The sequence below is a fragment of the Musca autumnalis genome, unplaced genomic scaffold (genome assembly GCF_047663935.1).
Source record: "Musca autumnalis isolate F117 unplaced genomic scaffold, ASM4766393v1 scaffold_2, whole genome shotgun sequence".
In the NCBI taxonomy this organism is placed as follows: Eukaryota; Metazoa; Arthropoda; class Insecta; order Diptera; family Muscidae; genus Musca; species Musca autumnalis.
Genome location: NW_027411755.1, coordinates 222,760,372 through 222,769,331, shown reverse-complemented (window position 1 = coordinate 222,769,331; position 8,960 = coordinate 222,760,372). Strand labels below are relative to the sequence as shown.

Sequence of the window (8,960 nt, the reverse complement as noted above, 5' to 3'; positions counted from 1 at the left end):
TCAAAAAATGTCTGTCAATTAATTTCGAAAGAGGTAATCGATTTCTTTCAAGTGGGGGACTTCTCCCCTACGAAAATTCCCGAAATATCTGTTTAAATTCAGTTTAAGGGTTGTTCGGGATTAGTTTTGAAATTTTTACATAATCTAGTTGTTATGGTCCCAATTAAAATTATATTATGTTTATTGGAGCCCGTTTCAAGAAATCCTCTTCTGTAGACCCATAAAGGAGTCTGTGACAGAAACCCTTAATAAGAGTCCTCTTTAAAGAAGTCGCCCGAAGCCATTCTTCTACAGAGTGAAGCCCGTTTCAAGAAATCCTCTTTTGTAGACCCTATAAAGGAGTCCTTCTATAGACAGGAACCCTTTATAAGAGTCCCTTTTTAAAGAAGTCGCTTGTGAGCCCTTTAAAAAGATATTCCATAGGCAGAAGCTTCTTTAAAGGAATTTCTAACAGACGGAAATCCCTTTAAGAGGATCATTTCCTGCCTGAATCCCACTAAAGGCTCCTTTTACATTTAGACCGGAACTCTTTTGTGGATTGAAGTCAATTGTATATTCTAAAGACAGTAGCCTATGTAAAAGAGTTTTCAATAGACCCTTTAATAGTGTATTCTATAGACAAAAACCATTCGTATTGGTTCTCTATCGAGAGAACCTCCTTCAAAAGTGTTTTCTATTTACCTAATTTCCTTGAAAGCGATCTTCTATAGACAGAAACATCTTCAGAGAGATCTTCTGTACACAGAATCCCCTTGAATGCGTCCATTTGAAGAGTGTTTTGTAGACATAAGTCCCTCTAAATGGGCCTTCCATAGATAAAAGATTCTTTAAAGGGTTTCCCTATTAAGCAAAGGGTTTTCCTGCAGACAAATCCCATTTAAAGAGGCTCTCTATAATCTTTATAGAGTTTTCCTTATATATATATCAACTTTTAAATGGTCTCCCGTAGCCAGAAGCACATTTCAAAGAGGCCCTCTATAGACAAAAACTCATATAAAGTGGTCTTCTATAGACCTAAATCATTTTAAAGGGGTTATCTACAGACAGAAATCCTTTTAAATGGGAATTTCATAGACCAAAGCTCTTTTAATAGCCTCCACCATAATATGGAGGGTATAATCATTCCGTTTGTAACACATTGAAATATTCATGGGAGACCCTATATATGTATTCTTGATCAGACATAATCATGTCTGTCCGTTCGTTAGTCCCTAAGTCCGTCCGTCTGTTGAAATCAAGATACAGTTCGAAATTTTAAAGATAGAGCATTGTAATTTAGAATAGAAGTTGCTATTACTCTTAGGATGTTTGGTATTGTAAATGGGCTATATCGGTCCACGTTTTGATATAGCCCCCATAGAACAGTGCCACCAGATTTTCGGTATTTTGAGAGTTTTAGCTATATTTTTTGAATGGCTACACATAATTTGTTATTTGTGGTTCCCGGCAGTCACGAAACTTCCGAAACCACCAAACATTGTGAGCATAGGTCCATATTTCGTTACAGCCCCCATATAACGATAACTCTCCATTATAGGCATTTTTAGAATTTAATACATTATACCGATATATATCCTAGCCTAAATTAGACATTTCGGGTATCCGTGGTCGAAAATTTTCTCCACCTAAAAATATTGACAGTTAAGGAAACTAATTATTCCATTTTAGTTCAGACTATTAACTAAACTCCGTGTGAACGTTGTTTTATTACCCGATCCGATTTGTACAAAATAAAACAGGGTTCGATTTAGATTTTTTCTTCTTATTTGTTTATTCGATTTTCGAATATTAGCGATCAAATTGCATAGTTTCTATTTTCATTAAATGTTATTGATGATTTGACTAAAGAGTTCTCTATTTTGTGATGTGTTGATAAGGTGGTCTGTGTTATGATATCCGGTCCATTGCTGTATGTTTTTGAGCCAAGTTGTTTCTTTTCTACCCCTGGAATTTCTACTTTCTATTTTTGCTAAGAGAATTTCTTGAATTTATTTATATTTGTGATTTCTCATAATGTGTCCTAGGTATGCCCTCTTTTGCTTTTTGATATGTTTTATTAGTTCTCGGGTGCGGTTAATTCTTCCAAGAACCTCTTCGTTCGATATGTGAGCTGTCAAGGGTATTTTTTGTATTCTTCTGTAAACCCATATCTCAAATGCCTCGAGCCTTTTAATGTCTACAGCTTTAATAGCACTGTGCAACATTTTTAAGGTCACCTTGTGCAAACAATTCGAACTGAGGATTTTTTGAAAGTGCAAGTTAGCACATCCCTGCCGAACTAACAAACAACATTGTTGCTTGCTTGGCTGTGTTGTGTTCTTGCTAGGCTACATTGATGGAGTCGTGTTACGTCTAGTGGCGTGATCATGGTGTCAGCACTTTTTGTCTTTTATAACTTAAGTAGTTTAAGTAGAATAAGTTTTTGGATTTCAATAAAGAAACAGTTTATTTAAGCTCACCAAAAGACGAAGAAGTCTTTTATTGTTAACTGGCGCCCAACCGGGTTCAACCCTACAAATATGAAGATCTAAAAAAAGAGATCTATCAGTTTAAATCAGTCCTACGAATATAAAGATCTAAAAAAAAGAGATCTATCATCTTAAATTTAAATTTTGCTGAAAAAGGAAGCTTTACTTAAAACTTGCTGGATTAAGAGGCCTCGCTTAAAATTTGCTGAAAAATCTAAGGATCTACTCTTTTTAAATAACGTAATACTTACTGAAAGTAATATTTACTGGAAGGAAGCCTTACTTAAAACTTGCTGGATTAAGAGACCCCGCTTAAAACTTGCTGAAAAATATAAGGATTTACTCTTTTTAAACAACATAAAGTCATGTAAGTGTGTCACTCATTGAATTTCAAAATTGTGTCCAAAACTGGTGGTATTAAGAACTTAATATTTAAGAAAAAACAAAGTGTAGTGCGTGTTTAAAACATTTTTATCTTTGTGCCAAAAAAAAAAAAAACAAACACAGTGATTTAGATCTTGTTATAGTCGTAACAATTTTTTGTTTGAAAAGACAATATGAACAGTGAAGAAATGACTGCATTAATAGAATCCGCTGTACGTACAGCGATTCTGGCATATAAAACAGAAGTCGACAAAAAAGTCGACGAGTTAACAAAAAAATTATCGTCCATTTCAGTAGGGCAAACAGATGTGAAACCATACGAAGACGTAAAAATTTATTCATCAATAACGTGTGATGAATCACTTGATATTATCAAATCTTTGCCCGAATTTGACGGGAAAATCGAAAACTATGTTTCGTGGAGACAACCGACCAATTATGGTAACGGTAAAACTTCTCACAGACAACCATTTAAGCGTCAAGCTGGGTCTGGCCGGAGTACGGGCCCAAAATTTCAAAAAGTGAATAATATGATTCCAGAATCCCATTCAGGAGAAGAGCAGGCGGGACACTATTGTGACATAGCTCAATCCGAATGTGGAGACATAAACGATGAAATAAATGAAGACCGTGACTATGTAAATTTTTTAGAGGCAGGTCCCTACTACCGTTCATAAGGCGGACGATAGCAGGGAAACCAATACGCCTTTTAATTGACACTGGTGCTTCAAAAAATTATATAAAACCTCTCAATGAACTGAAGCATATAATTCCCGTAAGTACTCCTTTTTCAGTTCACTCTGTCAACGGACAAACTCCTATTAAACAAAAATGTTTTGTAAATTTATTCGGCATGAACTCTACATTCTTCATTTTGCCAACTCTAACAACATTTGATGGAATTGTGGGCTTAGACCTATTAAAGAAAATCAATGCAAACATTGATTTAAAAAAAGGATTTATCCTACATAATTCTGGCTCTGAACTAATTGAATTTTTTGAATGTAAAGATGTTAATTTTATAGACGTCGATAAAATTGATGTGCCTTTCGCAATTAAGGCGGATTTTCAGAAAATGTTAAAAAAACGAATAAAGGTTTTTGCTGATCCTAAAGAAGCACTACCTTATAATACAAATATCGTTGCTACCATTAACATGGAGAACGAAGAACCTATTTATTCTAAACTATATCCATACCCAATGGGTGTATCTGAATTCGTAAATTCAGAAATAAAAAAATTGTTGGCAGATGGTATAATTCGACCTTCAAGGTCACCATTTAATAGCCCAGTATGGGTAGTCGACAAAAAAGGTGTCGATAATCTAGGCAACCGAAACAAACGTCTCGTTATAGATTTTCGGAAGCTTAATGCCAAAACAATTAGTGATAAATATCCCGTTCCGAACGTAACAATGATATTATCAAATTTAGGTAAAGCAAAGTACTTTACCACTTTAGATCTGAAATCCGGGTTTCATCAAATTGAACTCGCGGAAAGAGATAGGGAAAAAACGGCATTTTCTGTAAATAACGGAAAGTACGAGTTTTGCCGTCTCCCATTTGGACTAAAGAATGCTCCTAGTATGTTTCAAAGAGCGATAGATGACATACTAAGAGATGAAATAGGCAAAACATGTTACGTTTATGTTGATGACGTTATTGTTTTTTCAGAAACCAAAGAGGATCATGTAAAACATATCGACTGTGTTCTTAGGAAACTGCTCGATGCAAACATGAGAGTCTCTGTCGAAAAATCAAATTTTTTTTAAATCTGAAGTTGAATACCTTGGCTTTGTCGTATCCAAAGAAGGTATAAAAACCGCACCATCAAAGATAAGTGCAATACAAAATTTCCCAGAACCAACGACGTTGTTCGCACTAAGATCGTTTCTTGGGTTAGCAAATTATTACAGATGTTTTATCAAGGACTTTGCCAAAATTGCAAAACCTTTAACTGATATTTTAAAAGGAGAAAACGGTAAAATTCCTGCAACCAAATCCAAAAAGGTTGTAGTCAATCTTAACGCCTTCCAACTGGATGCATTTCACAAACTGAAAAATATTCTATCTTCGGAGGACGTCATGTTGATGTACCCTGACTATAAAAAACCGTTCGACCTTACCACTGATGCATCAGCACATGGTTTAGGTGCTGTCCTATCCCAAGAGGGAAGACCAATCACTATGATTTCTAGAGCATTGTCGGATAAAGAGTTGCATTTCGCAACAAACGAAAGGGAGCTTTTAGGAATAGTCTGGGCTCTTAAAACATTAAGACATTACCTCTATGGTGTGAAGACTCTTAACATCTTCACTGACCATCAACCTTTGACATATGCAGTTTCGGATCGTAATCCGAATGCAAAAATTAAGCGCTGGAAAGCTTTCATCGATGAACATAATGCAAACTTGTATTATAAGTCAGGAAAAGAAAATCAAGTTGCAGATGCGCTATCAAGGCAACTTGTCCATGCGTTGGAGAACGATAATTCGTCAGACATGGCAACAGTCCATAGTGAAGAGTCATTCACTTACACTATGGAAAGCTCAGACAAACCGGTCAATTGTTTTCGCAACCAAATCATTCTGGAAGAGTCGGAATTTCCCACCACTCGAAATTTTATACTTTTCGGAAACAAAACGAGACATATTGTACAATATAGAGATAAAAACGAAATATTGGCCAAAATTGTTGATGCAGTCAACACTGAAGTTGTCAATGCTATTCATTGCGGCCTACCTGTGTTGGCCCACATTCAACACGATTTGATTAGAATGTTTCCTTCAACGAAGTTCCGATTTTGTAGTAAATTTGTCTCTGACATTTTCAACCAATGCGACCAGAGAGAAATTGTCGTAAGTGAACACAATAGAGCTCATCGGGCAGCCCAAGAGAATGTTAAGCAAATCCTTTCAGACTACTATTTCCCCAAAATGGTGAAAATAGCGAATGAGGTTGTTGCCAACTGCAAGACATGTTCAAAAGCAAAATACAATCGGCATCCAGAAAAACACGTTATAGGAGAAACAAAGGTTCCTTCTTATTCCGGTGAAATTCTACATATTGATATTTATTCAACTGATAAAAACCATTTCTTAACTTGTGTGGATAAATTCTCAAAATTCGCTGTGGTACAGCCAATAGCGTCCAGAACGATTCTAGACGTAAAAGAACCAATTCTCCAATTAATGAATATTTTTCCAAATACCAAAGTTGTCTACTGTGATAATGAGAGGTCCTTTAACTCTGAGACTATCAGATCAATTCTGAAAAACAGGTTTAATGTAGATATTGTCAATTCACCTCCTCTACACAGCACCTCAAATGGGCAGGTAGAGAGATTTCATAGCACTCTTGCCGAAATCGCAAGATGCTTGAAAATAGAAAGGAAGATCGAGGATACCGTCGAACTCATCTTACAATCAACTATAGAATACAACCGAACAATTCATTCTGTCACGAATGAAAGACCTATTGATACGATACATTCTGCACCCTCTGAGGTAAAACAAAAGATTAAAGAGCGAATCTCTAACGCGCAAAACAGGCAGTTACATTACTTTAATAAAAGTCGTCATGACAAAGTTTACAATGTGGGGGATAAAGTCTTTGTTAGGAATAATCGTAGACTTGGAAATAAAATGACACCACTTTATGAAGAAGCTACTGTCGAAGCAGATTTGGGGACAACTGTCCTAATAAAGGGGAGGGTGGTCCATAAGGACAACCTCAGATAAATTTTAGTTTATATTGATAAAATGTTTTTTTCTGCTTTTGTTTTTTACCTAGGCTGTTACTACAATTTCTTTTCATACTAACGTTGACTCGTGCAAAGATTATTGACTATTCACACTCCGATTATGTCCCAATTTTGGATGGGAAAGCCATCGTTTGGAATGACTATGGGTATCTAAGGCATACAACTAACTTAACAACGTACTTTGAGATACAACGTGAAACTAAAAATTCAATTAGCATATTTCCTCAGACTCATGTAAAAAAGATATTAGAATCCGATTTATTGCATATTGATACTCTTTTAACAACCCTCACCATACATCATCGGCATGCAAGAAGCATTAATTTGATAGGCAAAGCACTTAAGGTCATTGCGGGTACACCAGATGCAGATGATTGGGAAGAAGCAAAATTAATCGAAAAACAACTTGTAGACTCCAACAATAGACAGATAGAAATAAATACAAAAATACAAATTGAAATCGAGAAATTAACAAACGCTGTAAACACGATTCTAAGGACTCGTAGAAAGGAACAAATTGATACCGTAAATCTATTTGAAATTTTAATGGCCAGAAATCGGATGATAGTTATGGAACTACAAAATATAATTTTATCCGTAACTTTAGCTAAAATAAATATTGTAAATCCAACAGTTTTGGACCAGGACGATTTAAAAATATTTATAAAAAATCAGAGCAATGAGCAACACACAGATTTCACCATATCAGAACTAATGTCTTTGTCTAAAGTAAAAGTAATATCAAATGAATATTGTTTGTATTTTATCATTAAATATCCTATTCCAATAAGAACATGTCAGAAAATTTCTTTATTCCCAGTACCTCACGATAATAAAATTATCCAATTCGCTGACACCAACACTGTAGTAGACTGCGAAGGCAAGACGTATTCAGCAACAAATTGCAAGCAAACAATATCTTCAACCTATTGTCAACTTATGCCAAGCGAAACCTGCGCTCAACAACTCATATCGGGTGAATCAGCACACTGTAATACGCAAAGCAATAATCTTGATAAAGTGGCAGAAATCGACGATGGAATTATCATTGTCAATGACGCTATTGCAGAAGTGAAAGAAGCAACCGAAAATGTAAGAAACATAAACGGCACATTCCTCATAACCTTTGAAAAAAATGTGACTGTCATTGGTACACTATTCGTAAATAGAAACAACATTGATATGCGGAAACCAGGAACACCATCATTCCCCTCAATTATTATAAACAACCACAGTGAAATTTTAAGTTTGTCATCTATCCATCAGATGAACTTGCAAAACTTACAATATATTGGCGACCTTGAAAAAGATGCAAGAATGCGACCAATTTTAGTTGGCGGTGTTGTTTTTATGAGTATCGGAATACTCCATTTCATATTGTGCCTCGTCAAACGTAGGACAAAGATAAGAGAACAACAAAGATTTAAATCTGCCGTAGCAATGGCTATAAAGAAGACCGAGGACGGCCTCCACTTAAGTGAGGGGGTAGTTAGCACATCCCTGCCGAACTAACAAACAACATTGTTGCTTGCTTGGCTGTGTTGTGTTCTTGCTAGGCTACATTGATGGAGTCGTGTTACGTCTAGTGGCGTGATCATGGTGTCAGCACTTTTTGTCTTTTATAACTTAAGTAGTTTAAGTAGAATAAGTTTTTGGATTTCAATAAAGAAACAGTTTATTTAAGCTCACCAAAAGACGAAGAAGTCTTTTATTGTTAACTTGCATACCCAAACGACAAGAAACGCTAGTTGGGTTTTGTTGTGCCTGATCCAGCTCGGATTTTATGGCCCCGTCTAAACATGGTTAAATATTGAGTTTTTAAAAAAATTCAGGGCTATATCTCTGAAGCCAATGCGAATCTTCTTCTGACCTCTGAAGCAAATTTGTAGATAAGGACAAGAATAAAAAATTTGGAGAAATAATGAACCCGAAAACCTACATTTATTGCCTCAAATTTCAAAATATATGCAAAAATTCCACAATTTTTATACGTTTCGCACCGTATCTCCAAAACCGTTAATTTTCTTTTAGAAAAATATTCCCTGGAATGTAATACACAACTCTTCAGAACATGCCATTGTTGTAAAATGCCTCTATGCCGTTGTTTTTACGATTTAATAAAAATGTCAAAAATGTAGTAAAATCCGAAATGCGAGAATAAACTGTTGGTGTGAACTGGGTTTGAAATACGTGTTGTAAAAGATATGATGCAAAATACGGCTGAAACAACATGAAGTAAGTATTTTAGAGTTTCAGAATGTTCTAAAGAATTGAAGAGAACTGTATTTGGAAGATTTTTGCAAGAGGTTACTTGGTTCAACTCCCAATAATTTAGCCGATACTGA

At 35.5% G+C, this 8,960-nt stretch overlaps 1 long non-coding RNA gene across 1 annotated transcript; it reads left to right on the top strand.

Moving 5' to 3' along the window:
* The first annotated feature begins 2,274 nt into the window (after positions 1-2,274).
* LOC141395265 (uncharacterized) lies at positions 2,275-8,318 on the top strand. The gene is made up of 2 exons (XR_012410579.1): positions 2,275-2,835; positions 6,645-8,318. It is a non-coding gene; the product is annotated as an uncharacterized lncRNA (long non-coding RNA).
* The last annotated feature ends 642 nt before the right edge of the window (positions 8,319-8,960 follow it).